The sequence below is a fragment of the Primulina tabacum genome, unplaced genomic scaffold (genome assembly GCF_025594145.1).
Source record: "Primulina tabacum isolate GXHZ01 unplaced genomic scaffold, ASM2559414v2 Contig1052, whole genome shotgun sequence".
NCBI lineage: Eukaryota > Viridiplantae > Streptophyta > Magnoliopsida > Lamiales > Gesneriaceae > Primulina > Primulina tabacum.
In genome coordinates, this window is record NW_027460070.1 from 1 (window position 1) to 14,920 (window position 14,920).

A 14,920-nucleotide genomic window follows, 5' to 3' on the forward strand; every position below is an offset into this window, starting at 1 on the left:
GTGCCGCGTGTTGTCCATGCCGCCCGCTCCACACGTACTCGAGGGATATAAGAATAAACATCCCACAAAATGTGGGTGTGATCATACCAGCACTATGCACCGGATCCCATCAGAACTCCGAAGTTAAGCGTGCTTGGCGAGAGAGCAGTACTAGGATGGGTGACCCTGGGAAGCCTTGTTGCACCTTTCGTGTTTTTCTATTTTGATTACTTGTTGACAGACGATTTCGGCTCAAATCATCTGAATCTCGATCGGGACCAGATAAGACATGTGAAATGAAAGTAGCTTGGGCACTGCCGGATTTGGACAAAATTGTAGGCTAATTTGATTGTAAACGGGCAAACGGACGAGACTCATTACTACGCAATGAGCTGACGAGATTTTAGCCGAATTCCTTCTCTAAGACCCTCTAATTTGCGATTTACGCTTCTGTTAAGCTTTCGTTTCCTCGAGAAATCCGCTTAGGAAGTTCGAAATTCGATTCCGGTTCCATTTTATCGTATCCCAGGCATAATAATAGCTTTACATTCGTTATTTCCTTCTTCTTATTTTTTTCTTTTCTGGGAACATTTATCGATTTTTGTTGTCGTGAGCCGGTTCTGTGCGGAAGGGTATGACGCAGATTACTCCGGAACGGTTAACTCATTAAAAACAATTATTTCGACTGTTTTATCCATAATTTACGTAAACGGTCGCGACACGAGGTCTTCCCAGGGAGGTCACCCATCCTACCTCTGCCATCGCGCCAGAACGCTTAACTTCATGGTTATGATTGGGCGAGAGCAGTGCCGCGTGTTGTCCATCGCCGCCCGCTCCACATGTACTCGAGGGATATAAGAATAAACATCCCACTCAATGTCGGGTGCGATCATACCAGCACTAATGCACCGGATCCCATCAGAACTCCGAAGTTAAGCGTGCTTGGGCGGGAGAGCAGTACTAGGATGGGTGACCCCTGGGAAGTCCTCGTGTTGCACCCTTTTCGTGTTTTTCTATTTTTGATTACTTGTTGACAGACGATTTTCGGCTCAAATCATCTGAATCTCGATCGGGACCAGATAAGACATGTGAAATGAAAGTAGCTCGGGCACTGCCGGATTTGGACAAAATTGTAGGCTAATTTGATTGTAAACGGGCAAACGGACGAGACTCATTACTACGCAATGAGCTGACGAGATTTTAGCCGAATTCCTTCTCTAAGACCCTCTAATTTGCGATTTACGCTTCTGTTAAGCTTTCGTTTCCTCGAGAAATCCGCTTAGGAAGTTCGAAATTCGATTCCGGTTCCATTTTATCGTATCCCAGGCATAATAATAGCTTTACATTCGTTATTTCCTTCTTCTTATTTTTTTTTCTATTTTCTGGGAACATTATCGATTTTTGTTGTCGTGAGCCGGTTCTGTGCGGAAGGGTATGACGCAGATTACTCCGGAGACGGTTAACTCATTAAAAACAATTATTTCGACTGTTTTATCCATAATTTACGTAAACGGTCGCGACACGAGGTCTTCCCAGGGAGGTCACCCATCCTAGCTCTGCCATCGCGCCAGAACGCTTAACTTCATGGTATGATTGGGCGAGCAGTGCCGCGTGTTGTCCCGCGCCGCTCCACACGTACTCGAGGGATATAAGAATAAACATCCCACTCAATGTGGTGCGATCATACCAGCACTAATGCACCGGATCCCATCAGAACTCCGAAGTTAAGCGCTTGGGCGAGAGCAGTACTAGGATGGGTGACCCCTGGGAAGTCCTCGTGTTGCACCCTTTTTCGTGTTTTCTATTTTTGATTACTTGTTGACAGACGATTTTCGGCTCAAATCATCTGAATCTCGATCGGGACCAGATAAGACATGTGAAATGAAAGTAGCTCGGGCACTGCCGGATTTGGACAAAATTGTAGGCTAATTTGATTGTAAACGGGCAAACGGACGAGACTCATTACTACGCAATGAGCTGACGAGATTTTAGCCGAATTCCTTCTCTAAGACCCTCTAATTTGCGATTTACGCTTCTGTTAAGCTTTCGTTTCCTCGAGAAATCCGCTTAGGAAGTTCAAAATTCGATTCCGGTTCCATTTTATCGTATCCCAGGCATAATAAAAGCTTTACATTCGTTATTTCCTTCTTCTTATTTTTTTTCTATTTTCTGGGAACATTTATCGATTTTTGTTGTCTTGAGCCGGTTCTGTGCGGAAGGGTATGACGCAGATTACTCCGGAGACGGTTAACTCATTAAAAACAATTATTTCGACTGTTTTATCCATAATTTACGTAAACGGTCGCGACACGAGGTCTTCCCAGGGAGGTCACCCATCCTAGCTCTGCCATCGCGCCAGAACGCTTAACTTCATGGTTATGATTGGGCGAGAGCAGTGCCGCGTGTTGTCCATCGCCGCCCGCTCCACACGTACTCGAGGGATATAAGAATAAACATCCCACTCAATGTCGGGTGCGATCATACCAGCTAATGCACCGGATCCCATCAGAACTCCGAAGTTAAGCGTGCTTGGGCGAGAGCAGTACTAGGATGGGTGACCCCCTGGGAAGTCCTCGTGTTGCACCCTTTTCGTGTTTTTCTATTTTTGATTACTTGTTGACAGACGATTTTCGGCTCAAATCATCTGAATCTCGATCGGGACCAGATAAGACATGTGAAATGAAAGTAGCTCGGGCACTGCCGGATTTGGACAAAATTGTAGGCTAATTTGATTGTAAACGGGCAAACGGACGAGACTCATTACTACGCAATGAGCTGACGAGATTTTAGCCGAATTCCTTCTCTAAGACCCTCTAATTTGCGATTTACCGCTTCTGTTAAGCTTTCGTTTCCTCGAGAAATCCGCTTAGGAAGTTCGAAATTCGATTCCGGTTCCATTTTATCGTATCCCAGGCATAATAATAGCTTTACATTCGTTATTTCCTTCTTCTTATTTTTTTTTCTATTTTCTGGGAACATTTATCGATTTTTGTTGTCGTGAGCCGGTTCTGTGCGGAAGGGTATGACGCAGATTACTCCGGAGACGGTTAACTCATTAAAAACAATTATTTCGACTTTTTATCCATAATTTACGTAAACGGTCGCGACACGAGGTCTTCCCAGGGAGGTCACCCATCCTACTCTGCCATCGCGCCAGAACGCTTAACTTCATGGTTTGATTGGGCGAGAGCAGTGCCGCGTGTTGTCCATCGCCCGCTCCACACGTACTCGAGGGATATAAGAATAAACATCCCACTCAATGTCGGGTGCGATCATACCAGCACTAATGCACCGGATCCCATCAGAACTCCGAAGTTAAGCGTGCTTGGGCGAGAGCAGTACTAGGATGGGTGACCCCTGGGAAGTCCTCGTGTTGCACCCTTTTCGTGTTTTTCTATTTTTGATTACTTGTTGACAGACGATTTTCGGCTCAAATCATCTGAATCTCGATCGGGACCATAAGACATGTGAAATGAAAGTAGCTCGGGCACTGCCGGATTTGGACAAAATTGTAGGCTAATTTGATTGTAAACGGGCAAACGGACGAGACTCATTACTACGCAATGAGCTGACGAGATTTTAGCCGAATTCCTTCTCTAAGACCCTCTAATTTGCGATTTACGCTTCTGTTAAGCTTTCGTTTCCTCGAGAAATCCGCTTAGGAAGTTCGAAATTCGATTCCGGTTCCATTTTATCGTATCCCAGGCATAATAATAGCTTTACATTCGTTATCCTTCTTCTTTTTTTTTTATTTTTTTTCTGGGAACATTTATCGATTTTTGTTGTCGTGAGCCGGTTCTGTGCGGAAGGGTATGACGCAGATTACTCCGGAGACGGTTAACTCATTAAAAACAATTATTTCGACTGTTTTATCTATTACATAATTTACGTAAACGGTCGCGACACGAGGTCTTCCCAGGGAGGTCACCCATCCTAGCTCTGCCATCGCGCCAGAACGCTTAACTTCATGGTTATGATTGGGCGAGAGCAGTGCCGCGTGTTGTCCATCGCCGCCCGCTCCACACGTACTCGAGGGATATAAGAATAAACATCCCACTCAATGTCGGGTGCGATCATACCAGCACTAATGCACCGGATCCCATCAGAACTCCGAAGTTAAGCGTGCTTGGGCGAGAGCAGTACTAGGATGGGTGACCCCTGGGAAGTCCTCGTGTTGCACCCTTTTCGTGTTTTTCTATTTTTGATTACTTGTTGACAGACGATTTTCGGCTCAAATCATCTGAATCTCGATCGGGACCAGATAAGACATGTGAAATGAAAGTAGCTCGGGCACTGCCGGATTTGGACAAAATTGTAGGCTAATTTGATTGTAAACGGGCAAACGGACGAGACTCATTACTACGCAATGAGCTGACGATTTTAGCCGAATTCCTTCTCTAAGACCCTCTAATTTGCGATTTACCGCTTCTGTTAAGCTTTCGTTTCCTCGAGAAATCCGCTTAGGAAGTTCGAAATTCGATTCCGGTTCCATTTTATCGTATCCAGGCATAATAATAGCTTTACATTCGTTATTCTTCTTATTTTTTTTCTATTTTCTGGGAACATTTATCGATTTTTGTTGTCGTGAGCCGGTTCTGTGCGGAAGGGTATGACGCAGATTACTCCGGAGACGGTTAACTCATTAAAACAATTATTTCGACTGTTTTATCCATAATTTACGTAAACGGTCGCGACACGAGGTCTTCCCAGGGAGGTCACCCATCCTAGCTCTGCCATCGCGCCAGAACGCTTAACTTCATGGTTATGATTGGGCGAGAGCAGTGCCGCGTGTTGTCCATCGCCGCCCGCTCCACACGTACTCGAGGGATATAAGAATAAACATCCCACTCAATGTCGGGTGCGATCATACCAGCACTAATGCACCGGATCCCATCAGAACTCCGAAGTTAAGCGTGCTTGGGCGAGCAGTACTAGGATGGGTGACCCCTGGGAAGTCCTCGTGTTGCACCCTTTTCGTGTTTTTCTATTTTTGATTACTTGTTGACAGACGATTTTCGGCTCAAATCATCTGAATCTCGATCGGGACCAGATAAGACATGTGAAATGAAAGTAGCTCGGGCACTGCCGGATTTGGACAAAATTGTAGGCTAATTTGATTGTAAACGGGCAAACGGACGAGACTCATTACTACGCAATGAGCTGACGAGATTTTAGCCGAATTCCTTCTCTAAGACCCTCTAATTTGCGATTTACCGCTTCTGTTAAGCTTTCGTTTCCTCGAGAAATCCGCTTAGGAAGTTCGAAATTCGATTCCGGTTCCATTTTATCGTATCCCAGGCATAATAATAGCTTTACATTCGTTATTTCCTTCTTATTTTTTTTTCTATTTTCTGGGAACATTTATCGATTTTTGTTGTCGTGAGCCGGTTCTGTGCGGAAGGGTATGACGCAGATTACCTTGGAGACGGTTAACTCATTAAAAACAATTATTTCGACTGTTTTATCCATAATTTACGTAAATGGTCGCGACACCAGGTCTTCCCAGGGAGGTCACCCATCCAAGCTCTGCCATCGCGCCAGAACGCTTAACTTCATGGTTATGATTGGGCGAGAGCAGTGCCGCGTGTTGTCCATCGCCGCCCGCTCCACACGTACTCGAGGGATATAAGAATAAACATCCCACTCAATGTCGGGTGCGATCATACAAGCACTAATGCACCGGATCCCATCAGAACTCCGAAGTTAAGCGTGCTTGGGCGAGAGCAGTACTAGGATGGGTGACCCCTGGGAAGTCCTCGTGTTGCCCTTTTCGTGTTTTTCTATTTTTGATTACTTGTTGACAGACGATTTTCGGCTCAAATCATCTGAATCTCGATCGGGACCAGATAAGACATGTGAAATGAAAGTAGCTCGGGCACTGCCGGATTTGGACAAAATTGTAGGCTAATTTGATTGTAAACGGGCAAACGGACGAGACTCATTACTACGCAATGAGCTGACGAGATTTTAGCCGAATTCCTTCTCTAAGACCCTCTAATTTGCGATTTACCGCTTCTGTTAAGCTTTCGTTTCCTCGAGAAATCCGCTTAGGAAGTTCGAAATTCGATTCCGGTTCCATTTTATCGTATCCCAGGCATAATAATAGCTTTACATTCGTTATTTCCTTCTTCTTATTTTTTTTCTATTTTCTGGGAACATTTATCGATTTTTGTTGTCGTGAGCCGGTTCTGTGCGGAAGGGTATGACGCAGATTACTCCGGAGACGGTTAACTCATTAAAAACAATTATTTCGACTGTTTTATCCATAATTTACGTAAACGGTCGCGACACGAGGTCTTGGGAGGTCACCCATCCTCTGCCATCGCGCCAGAACGCTTAACTTCATGGTTATGATTGGGCGAGAGCAGTGCCGCGTGTTGTCCATCGCCGCCCGCTCCACACGTACTCGAGGGATATAAGAATAAACATCCCACTCAATGTCGGGTGCGATCATACCAGCACTAATGCACCGGATCCCATCAGAACTCCGAAGTTAAGCGTGCTTGGGCGAGAGCAGTACTAGGATGGGTGACCCCTGGGAAGTCCTCGTGTTGCACCCTTTTCGTGTTTTTCTATTTTTGATTACTTGTTGACAGACGATTTTCGGCTCTCATCTGAATCTCGATCGGGACCAGATAAGACATGTGAAATGAAAGTAGCTCGGGCACTGCCGGATTTGGACAAAATTGTAGGCTAATTTGATTGTAAACGGGCAAACGGACGAGACTCATTACTACGCAATGAGCTGACGAGATTTTAGCCGAATTCCTTCTCTAAGACCCTCTAATTTGCGATTTACGCTTCTGTTAAGCTTTCGTTTCCTCGAGAAATCCGCTTAGGAAGTTCGAAATTCGATTCCGGTTCCATTTTATCGTATCCCAGGCATAATAATAGCTTTACATTCGTTATTTCCTTCTTCTTATTTTTTTTCTATTTTCTGGGAACATTTATCGATTTTTGTTGTCGTGAGGTTCTGTGCGGAAGGGTATGACGCAGATTACTCCGGAGACGGTTAACATTAAAAACAATTATTTCGACTGTTTTATCCATAATTTACGTAAACGGTCGCGACACGAGGTCTTCCCAGGGAGGTCACCCATCCTACCTCTGCCATCGCGCCAGAACGCTTAACTTCATGGTTATGATTGGGCGAGAGCAGTGCCGCGTGTTGTCCATCGCCGCCCGCTCCACACGTACTCGAGGGATATAAGAATAAACATCCCACTCAATGTCGGGGTGCGATATACCAGCACTAATTCCCGGATCCCATCAGAACTCCGAAGTTATTTGTGCTTGGGCGAGAGCAGTACTAGATGAGTGACCCCCTGGGAAGTCCTCGTGTTGCACCCCTTTTTCGTGTTTTTCTATTTTTGATTATTGTTGACAGACGATTTTCGCTCAAATCATCTGAATCGCGATCGGACCAGATAAGACATGTGAAATCATCCTAGCTCGGGCACTGCCGGATTGGACAAAATTGTAGCCTAATTTGATTGTACACAGCAAACGAACGGAGACTCATTATCCGCGAGGAGCTGACGAGATTTTAGCCGAATTCCTTCTCTAAGACCCTTTAATTTGCGATGTACCGCTTCTCTTAAGCTTTCGTTTCCTCGAGAAATCTCTTAGGAAGTTCGAAATTCGATTTCGGGTTCCATTTTATCGTATCTCAGGCATAATAATAGCTTTACATTCGTTATTTCCTTCTTCTTATTTTTGTTTCTATTTTCTGGGAAAATTTATCGATTTTTGTTGTCCTGAGCCGGTTCTGTGCAGAAGGGTATGACGCAGATAACTCCGAAGACGGTTAACTAATTAAAAACAATTATTCGACTGTTTTATCCATAATTTACGTAAACGGTCGCGACTACGAGGTCTTACAGGGAGGTCACCATCCTAGCTCTGCCATCGCGCCAAAACGCATAACTTCATGGTTATGATTGGGCGAGAGCAGTGCCGGTGTTGTCCATCGCCGCCCGCCTCCACACGTCATCGAGGGATATAAGAATAAACCATTTCCCACTCAATGTCGGGTGCGATCATTACAGCAACTAATGCACCGGATCCATCAGAACTCCGAAGTCAAGCGTGCTTCGGGCGAGAGCAGTACTAGGATAGGTGCCCTCTGGGAAATCCTCGTGTTGCACCCCTTTTCGTGTTTTTCTATTTTTGATTACTTGTGACAGAGGGTTTTCGGCTCAAATCATCTGAATCTCGATCGGGACCAGATAAGACATGTGAAATGAAAGTAGCTCGGGCACTGCTGATTTGGACAAAATGTAGGCTATTGATTGTAACGGGCAAACGGACGAGATTCATTACTGCGCAATGAGATAATAGATTTTAGCCGAACCTTCTCTAAGACCCTCTAATTTGCGATTTACCGCTTCTGTAAGCTTTCGTTTCCTCGAGAAATCCGCTTAGGAAGTTGAAATTCGATTCCGGTTCCATTTTATCGTATCCCAGCATAATATAGCTTTACATTCGTTATTTCCTTCTTCTATTTTTTTTCTATTTTCTGGGAACATTTATTGCATTTTGTGTGTCGTTAGCCGGTTCTGTGCGAAGGGTATGATGCAGATTACTCAGGAGACGGTTAACTCATTAAAAACATTATTTCGACTGTTTTATCCATAATTTACGTAACCGTCGCGACACACGAGGTATTCCAGGGAGGTCACCATGCCTACTCTGCCATCGCGCAGAAACGCTAACTCATGGTTATGATTGGGCTGAGAGCAGCTGCCGCGTGTTGTCCATCGCCGCGCTCCACAGCTCCCGAGGGATTAAGGAATAAACATCCCACTCAATGTCGGGTGCCGATAATACCCGCACTAATGCACCGGATCCCATCATAGAATCCGAAGTTATTTGTGCTTGGGCGAGAGCAGTACTAAGATGAGTGACCCCCTGGGAAGTCCCTCGTGTGCACCCCTTTCGTGTTTTTCTATTTTTGATTATTGGTTGACAGACGATTTTCGGCCAAATCCTCTGAATCTCGCTCGGACCAGATAAGACATGTGAAATCAACCTAGCTCGGGCACCTGCCGGATTTGGACAAAATTGTAGCCTAATTTGATTGTACACAGGCAAACGACGAGACTCATTATCCGCGAGGAGCTGACGAGATTTTAGCGAATTCCTTCTCTAAGACCCTTTAATTTGCGATGTACCGCTTCTCTTAAGCTTTCGTTTCCTCGGAAATCTGCTAGGAAGTTCGAAATTCGATTTCGGTTCCATTTTATCGTATCTCAGGCATAATAATAGCTTTACATTCGTTATTTCCTTCTTCTTATTTTTTTTTCTATTTTCTGGGAACATTATCGATTTTTGTTGTCCTGAGCCGGTTCTGTGCAGGAGGTATGACGCAGATAACTCCGAAGACGGTTAACTAATTTAAAAACAATTATTTCGACTGTTTTAATCCTAATTTACGGTAAACCGGTCGCGACATACGAGGTCTTCACAGGGAGGTCACCCATCCTAGCTCTGCCATCGCGCCAGAACGCATAACTTCATGGTTATGATGGGCATGAGAGCAGTGCCGCGTGTTGTCCATCGCCGCCCGCTCCACACGTACTCGAGGGATATAAAAAAAAAACATCCCACTCAATGTTGGGTGCAGATCATACCAGCACTAATGCACCGGATCCAATCAGAACTCCGAAGTCACGCATGCTTGGGCGAGAGCAGTACTAGGATGGGTGACCCCCTGGGAACTCCTCGTGTTGCACCCCTTTTCGTGTTTTTCTATTTTTTATTACTTGTAGACAGACGATTTTCGGCTCAAATCATCTGAATCTCGATCGGGACCAAGGATAACACATGTGAAATGAAAGTAGCTCGGGCACTGCCGGATTTGGACAAATTGTAGGCTTAATTTGATTGTAAACGGGCAAACGGACGAGGACTTCATTACTACGCAATGAGATGATGAGAATTTTAGCCGAATTTCTTCTCTAAGACCCTTAATTTGCGATTTACCGCTTTTGTTAAGCTTTCGTTTTCTCGAGAAAATCCGCTTAGGAAGTCTAAATTCGATTCCGGTTCCATTTTATCGTATCCAGGACATAATAATAGCTTTACATTCGTTATTTCCTTCTTCTTATTTTTTTTTCTATTTTCTGGGAACATTTATCGATTTTTGTTGTCGTTAGCCAGTTCTGTGCGGAAGGGTATGACGCAGATTACTCCGGGAGACGGTTAACTCATTAAAAACAATTATTTCGACTGTTTTGTCCATAATTTACCGTAAACGGTCGCGACACGAGGTCTTCCCAGGGAGGTCACCCATCCTACCTCTGCCATCGCGCCAGAACGCTTAACTTCATGGTTATGATTGGGCGAGAGCAGTGCCGCGTGTTTGTCCATCGCCGCCCGCTTCACACGTACTCGAGGGATATAAGAATAAACATCCCACTCAATGTCGGGTGCGATCATAACAGCACTAATGCACGGATCCCATCAGAACTCCGAAGTTAAGCGTGCTTGGGCGAAAGCGCAGTACTAGGATGAGTGACCCCCTGGGAAGTCCTCGTGTTGCACCCCTTTTCGTGTTTTTCTATTTTTGATTACTTGTTGACAGACGATTTTCGGCTCAAATCATCTGAATCTCGATCGGGACCAGATAAGACATGTGAAATGAAGTAGCTCGGGCACTGCCGGATTTGGACAAAATTGTAGGCTAATTTGATTGTAAACGGGCAAGCGGACGAGACTCATTACTACGCAATGAGCTGACGAGATTTTAGCCGAATTCCTTCTCTAAGACCCTCTAATTTGCGATTTAACGCTTCTGTTAAGCTTTCGTTTCGTCATGAAACCCGCTTTAGGAAGTTTGAAATTCGATTTCGGTTCCATTTTATCGTATCCCAGGCATAATAATAGCTTTACATTCGTTATTTCCTTCTTCTTATTTTTTTTCTATTTTCTGGGAATATTTATCGATTTTTGTTGTCGTTAGCCGGTTCTGTGCAGGAAGGGTATGACACAGATTACTCCAGAGACGGTTAACACATTAAAAACAATTATTTCGACTGTTTTATCCATAATTTACGTAACCGGTCGCGACACGAGGTCTTTCAAGGGAGGTCACCCATCCTAGCTCTGCCATCGCGCTAGAACGCTTAACTTCATGGTTATGATTGGGCGAGAGCAGTGCCGCGTGTTGTCCATCGCCGCCCGCTCCACACGTACTCGAGGGATATAAGAATAAACATCCCACTCAATGTCGGGTGCGATCATACCAGCACTAATGCACCGATCCCATCAGAACTCCGAAGTTAAGCGTGCTTGGGCGAGAGCAGTACTAGGATGTGTGACCGACCCCCATGGGAAGTCCTCGTGTTGCACCTCTTTTCGTGTTTTTCTATTTTTGATTACTTGTTGACAGACGATTTTCGGCTCAAATCATCTGAATCTCGATCGGGACCAGATAAGACATGTGAAATTAAAGTAGCTCGGGCACTGCCGGATTAGGACAAAAATTGTAGGCTAATTTGATTGTAAACGGTGAACAGACGAGATTCATTACTACGCAATGAGCTGACGAGATTTTAGCCGAATTCCTTCTCTAAGACCCTCGAATTTGCGATTTACCGCTTCTGTTAAGCTTTCGTTTCCTCGAGAAATCCGCTTAGAGAAGCTCGAAATTCGATTCCGGTTCCATTTTTATCGTATCCCAGGCATAATAATAGCTTTACATCCGTTATTTTCTTCTTCTTATTTTTTTCTATTTTCTGGGAACCATTATCGATTTTTGTTGTCGTGAGCCGGTTCTGTGCGAAAGGGTATGACGCAGATTACCCCGGAGACGGTTAACTCATTAAAAACAATTATTTCGACTGAAATCAACATAGCTCGGGCACTGCCGGATTTGGACAAAATTGTAGGCTAATTTGATTGTAAACGGGCAAAAAAACGAGACTCGTTACTCCGCAATGAGCTGGTGAGATTTTAGCCGAATTCCTTCTCTAAGACCCTCTAATTTTCGATTTTCCGCTTCTGTTAAGCTTTCGTTTCCTCGAGAAATCCATTTAGGAAGTTTGAAATTCGATTCCTATTCCATTTTATCGTATCCCAGACATAATAATTGCTTTACATTCGCTATTCCCTTCTTCTTATTTTTTTTTCTATTTTCTGGGTATATTTATCGATTTTTGTTGTCGTGAGCCGGTTTCTGTGCGGAAGTGTATGACGCAGATTACTCCAGAGACGGATAACTCATTAAAAACAATTATTTCGACTGTTTTATCCATAATTTACGTAAACAGTCGCACCACGAGGTCTTCCCAGGGTGGTCACCCATCCTTGCTCTGCCATCGCGCCAGAACGCTTAACTTCATGGTTATGATTGGGCGAGAGCAGTGCCGCGTGTTGTCCATCGCCGCCCGCTCCACACGTAATCGAGGGATATAAGAATAAACATCCCACTCAATGTCGGGTGCGATCATACCAGCACTAATGCACCGCATCCCATCAAAACTCCGAAGTTAAGCTTGCTTGTGCGAGAGCAGTACTAGGATGGGTGACCCCCTGGGATTCCCAGTCCTCGTGTTGCACCCCTTTTCGTGTTTTTCTATTTTTGATTACTTGTTGACAGACGATTTTCGGACTCAAATCATCTGAATCTCGATCGGGACCAAATAAGACATGTGAAATGAAAGTAGCTAAGGCACTGCCGGATTTGGACAAAATTGTAGGCTAATTTGATTGTAAACGGGCAAACGGACGAGATTCATTACTACGCAATGAGCTGACGAGATTTTAGCCGAATTCCTTCTCTAAGACCCTCGAATTTGCGATTTACCGCTTCTGTTAAACTTTCGTTTCCTCGAGAAATCCGCTTAGGAAGCTCGAAATTCGATTCCGGTTCCATTTTATCGTATCCCAGGCATAATAATAGCTTTACATTCGTTATTTTCTTCTTCTTATTTTTTTTCTATTTTCTGGGAACCATTATCGATTTTTGTTGTCGTGAGCCGGTTCTGTGCGAAAGGGTATGACGCAGATTATCCCGGAGACGGTTAACTTATTAAAAACAATTATTTCGACTGAAATCAAAATAGCTCGGGCACTGCCGGATTTGGACAAAATTGTAGGCTAATTTGATTGTAAACGGGCAAAAAAACGAGACTCGTTACTCCGCAATGAGCTGGTGAGATTTTAGCCGAATTCCTTCTCTAAGACCCTCTAATTTTCGATTTTCCGCTTCTGTTAAGCTTTCGTTTCCTCGAGAAATCCATTTAGGAAGTTCGAAATTCGATTCCCATTACATTTTATCGTATCCCAGACATAATAATTGCTTTACATTCGCTATTCCCTTCTTCTTATTTTTTTTTCTATTTTCTGGGTATATTTATCGATTTTTGTTGTCGTGAGCCGGTTCTGTGCGGAAGTGTATGACGCAGATTACTCCAGAGACGGATAACTCATTAAAAACAATTATTTCGACTGTTTTATCCATAATTTACGTAAACAGTCGCACCACGAGGTCTTTCCCAGAGAGGTCACCTATCCTAGCTCTGCCATCGCGCCAGAACGCTTAACTCATGGTTATGATTGGGCGAGAGCAGTGCCGCGTGTTGTCCATCGCCGCTCGCTCCACACGTACTCGAGGGATATAAGAAGAAACATCCCACTCAATGTCGGGTGCGATCATGCCAGCACTAATGCACCGGATCCCATCAGAACTCCGAAGTTAAGCGTGCTTGCGCGAGAGCAGTAGTAGGGAGGGTGACCCCCTGGGAAGTCCTCGTGTTGCACCCTTTTTCGTGTTTTTCTATTTTTCATTACTTGTTGACAGACGATTTTCGGCTCAAATCATCATAATCTCGATCGGGACCGGATAAGACATGTGAAATGAAAGTAGCTCGGGCACTGCCGGATTTGGACAAAATTGTAGGCTAATTTGTTTGTAAACGGGCAAACGGACGAGACTCATTACTATGCAATGAGCTGACGAGATTTAGCCGAATTCCTTTTCTAAGACCCTCTAATTTGCGATTTACCGCTTCTGTTAAGCTTCCGTTTCCTCGAGAAATCCGCTTAGGAAGTTCGAAATTCGATTCCGGTTTCATTTTATCATATCCCAGGCATAATAATAGCTTTACATTCGCTACTTCCTTCTTTTTATTTTTTTCTTATTTTCTGGGAACATTTAGCGATTTTTGTTGTCGTGAGCCGGTTCTGTGCGGAAGGGTATGACGCAGATTACTCCGGAGACGGTTAACTCAATTAAAACAATTATTTCGACTGTTTTTGCCATAATTTACGTAAACGGTCGCGACACGAGGACTTCCCAGGGAGGTCACCCATCCTAGCTCTGCCATCGCGCCAGAACGCTTAACTTCATGGTTATGATTGGGCGAGAGCAGTTCCGCGTGTTGTCCATCGCCGCCCGCTCCACACGTACTCGAGGGATATAAGAATAAACATATCACTCAATGTCTGGGTGCGATCATTACAGCACTAATGCACCGGATCCCATCAGAACTCCGAAGTTAAGCGTGCTTGGGCGAGAGCAATACTAGGATGGGTGACCCCTTGGGAAGTCTTCGTGTTGCACCCCTTTTCATGTTTTTCTATTTTTTATTACTTGTTGACAGACGATTTTCGGCTCAAATCATCTGAATCTCGATCGGGACCAGATAAGACATGTGAAATCAACGTAGCTCGGGCACTGCTAGATTTGGACAAAATTATAGGCTAATTTGAGTGTAAACGGGCAAACGGACGAGAATTATTACTCCGCAAAGAGCTGGCGATATTTTAGCTAAATTCCTTCTCTAAGACCCTCTAATTTACGATTTACCGCTTCTGTTAAGCTTCCATTTCCTCGAGAAATCGGCTTTGGAAGTTAGAAATTCGATTCCGGTTCCATTTTATCGTATCTCAGGCATAATAATAGCTTTACATTCGCTATTACCTTCTTCTTATTTTT

The 14,920-nt window shown here is 44.4% G+C and overlaps 11 non-coding genes and 7 pseudogenes across 11 annotated transcripts; all 18 read left to right on the top strand.

Annotated features, from left to right (window-relative positions):
- The first annotated feature begins 73 nt into the window (after positions 1–73).
- LOC142535506 (5S ribosomal RNA) lies at positions 74–187 on the top strand (annotated as a pseudogene).
- Positions 188–860: 673 nt separating this feature from the next.
- On the top strand, positions 861–980 carry LOC142535474 (5S ribosomal RNA). The gene has a single exon (XR_012817556.1). It is a non-coding gene; the product is annotated as a 5S ribosomal RNA (ribosomal RNA).
- A 672-nt stretch (positions 981–1,652) lies between these two features.
- Positions 1,653–1,768, top strand: LOC142535487 (5S ribosomal RNA). The gene has a single exon (XR_012817568.1). It is a non-coding gene; the product is annotated as a 5S ribosomal RNA (ribosomal RNA).
- A 681-nt stretch (positions 1,769–2,449) lies between these two features.
- Positions 2,450–2,566, top strand: LOC142535476 (5S ribosomal RNA). Its single transcript, XR_012817558.1, has one exon. It is a non-coding gene; the product is annotated as a 5S ribosomal RNA (ribosomal RNA).
- A 677-nt stretch (positions 2,567–3,243) lies between these two features.
- On the top strand, positions 3,244–3,361 carry LOC142535473 (5S ribosomal RNA). Its single transcript, XR_012817555.1, has one exon. It is a non-coding gene; the product is annotated as a 5S ribosomal RNA (ribosomal RNA).
- Positions 3,362–4,044: 683 nt separating this feature from the next.
- Positions 4,045–4,162, top strand: LOC142535485 (5S ribosomal RNA). The gene has a single exon (XR_012817566.1). It is a non-coding gene; the product is annotated as a 5S ribosomal RNA (ribosomal RNA).
- Positions 4,163–4,835: 673 nt separating this feature from the next.
- Positions 4,836–4,951, top strand: LOC142535475 (5S ribosomal RNA). Its single transcript, XR_012817557.1, has one exon. It is a non-coding gene; the product is annotated as a 5S ribosomal RNA (ribosomal RNA).
- Positions 4,952–5,631: 680 nt separating this feature from the next.
- LOC142535483 (5S ribosomal RNA) lies at positions 5,632–5,749 on the top strand. Its single transcript, XR_012817564.1, has one exon. It is a non-coding gene; the product is annotated as a 5S ribosomal RNA (ribosomal RNA).
- Positions 5,750–6,421: 672 nt separating this feature from the next.
- Positions 6,422–6,539, top strand: LOC142535496 (5S ribosomal RNA). Its single transcript, XR_012817575.1, has one exon. It is a non-coding gene; the product is annotated as a 5S ribosomal RNA (ribosomal RNA).
- Positions 6,540–7,213: 674 nt separating this feature from the next.
- LOC142535507 (5S ribosomal RNA) lies at positions 7,214–7,329 on the top strand (annotated as a pseudogene).
- A 681-nt stretch (positions 7,330–8,010) lies between these two features.
- Positions 8,011–8,129, top strand: LOC142535510 (5S ribosomal RNA; annotated as a pseudogene).
- A 664-nt stretch (positions 8,130–8,793) lies between these two features.
- Positions 8,794–8,914, top strand: LOC142535511 (5S ribosomal RNA; annotated as a pseudogene).
- Positions 8,915–9,596: 682 nt separating this feature from the next.
- On the top strand, positions 9,597–9,716 carry LOC142535490 (5S ribosomal RNA). The gene has a single exon (XR_012817571.1). It is a non-coding gene; the product is annotated as a 5S ribosomal RNA (ribosomal RNA).
- Positions 9,717–10,407: 691 nt separating this feature from the next.
- LOC142535495 (5S ribosomal RNA) lies at positions 10,408–10,527 on the top strand (annotated as a pseudogene).
- A 684-nt stretch (positions 10,528–11,211) lies between these two features.
- On the top strand, positions 11,212–11,334 carry LOC142535500 (5S ribosomal RNA; annotated as a pseudogene).
- Positions 11,335–12,419: 1,085 nt separating this feature from the next.
- Positions 12,420–12,543, top strand: LOC142535502 (5S ribosomal RNA; annotated as a pseudogene).
- Positions 12,544–13,627: 1,084 nt separating this feature from the next.
- On the top strand, positions 13,628–13,746 carry LOC142535479 (5S ribosomal RNA). The gene has a single exon (XR_012817561.1). It is a non-coding gene; the product is annotated as a 5S ribosomal RNA (ribosomal RNA).
- Positions 13,747–14,429: 683 nt separating this feature from the next.
- On the top strand, positions 14,430–14,548 carry LOC142535478 (5S ribosomal RNA). The gene has a single exon (XR_012817560.1). It is a non-coding gene; the product is annotated as a 5S ribosomal RNA (ribosomal RNA).
- Positions 14,549–14,920: the final 372 nt, after the last annotated feature.